The sequence below is a fragment of the Octodon degus genome, unplaced genomic scaffold (assembly GCF_000260255.1).
Source record: "Octodon degus isolate 3935 unplaced genomic scaffold, OctDeg1.0 scaffold00149, whole genome shotgun sequence".
In the NCBI taxonomy this organism is placed as follows: Eukaryota; Metazoa; Chordata; class Mammalia; order Rodentia; family Octodontidae; genus Octodon; species Octodon degus.
In genome coordinates, this window is record NW_004524725.1 from 6,098,951 (window position 1) to 6,100,145 (window position 1,195).

The following is a 1,195-nucleotide window of genomic DNA, read 5'->3' on the forward strand; positions in this document are numbered from 1 at the left end:
GGGCAAGGAAGGCGTGTCTGGGGATTGAACCCCAAGCCTGATTGCAGGTGTTTTCCTTTTTTTGCAAATTTTTTTATTAATTTTATTGAGAAAAGATAGCAATGAGAGATTCAAAACTGGTTAATGGGACATTTTCAATAATTAATGCATTGCATATTGTTATCTTTTTAGTGGTTATTCATAGTACAAGATGCAGACATGATATCCTGTAAAATACTATTAGTACAAATTTAGTTCTTATTGAATTAAGAGAAAGTAGCTGTATATCTATCCTATTTTGTATATCTATCCTATATACAGATACAAAATGGTCCTTCTTTTGTATCATGTTTTTTTTGTTTAGTTTTATTAGAGAAGGGTATTCCACTGCCTTTTAAATATTATAGGTGCATGAATTCAGCAAAATAATCCAATATAGTCTGGTAATCCATAATGGTAGTGTTATCTGTAGGATTGGCAATGTCAGAAGTTGTTGACTTGAGCCTTTTATCACTCAGCATATTGATATGGCTTTACTTTTTGTAACTTGTTTTTATAATTTTCTGCTGGATTGTTAAGACCAAGATAAAGCAAGACCTATATGACATAAAGTGTATCTTTTGATGTGATAAGGTCAGTCAAGTTCTCTCAGTATTTATCCTGTAATCTTGTACCGCAGTTTGCAGATTCTTTGTCACTGTCAGCCATGTGGATGAGTCATGGCCGCTGCTTGATTGATCTGTCTCTGTGAAAGACTGAGAGAATGATTTCTCTCCACGTGAGTCTCCTTAGGCACACTCTACATCATCAGTCACATTGCTTTGTGGCCCCATAATCTCCTTGATCAGAAAATTTGAGACACAATTGAGTTACATGATGTGACAGTACAAGTTCTCTTATGTCCTGAGTCGTCACTGAACTTGAAAGGCTAGGGTCAAAATGTTGGCAATCCTGGCAGCCCTTCTTTTTCTCTAATTTATAGTCTGAAAACTTATGTTGTTAACTCCCAGAGGAGAAGCTTATTATTACTCAGGTGCTATAATCCTCTCAGCTATTTGGCAGGCACTTAGTGTCTATTCTAATATCTATCTATCTATCTATCTATCTATCTATCTATCTATCTGCCTATGTATCTATCTATCGATCTATCTATGAAAAGAAGCCACAAATGAACTCTAAAAAATAGAATCATTCCGGAACAAATAGAGTGTTTTCA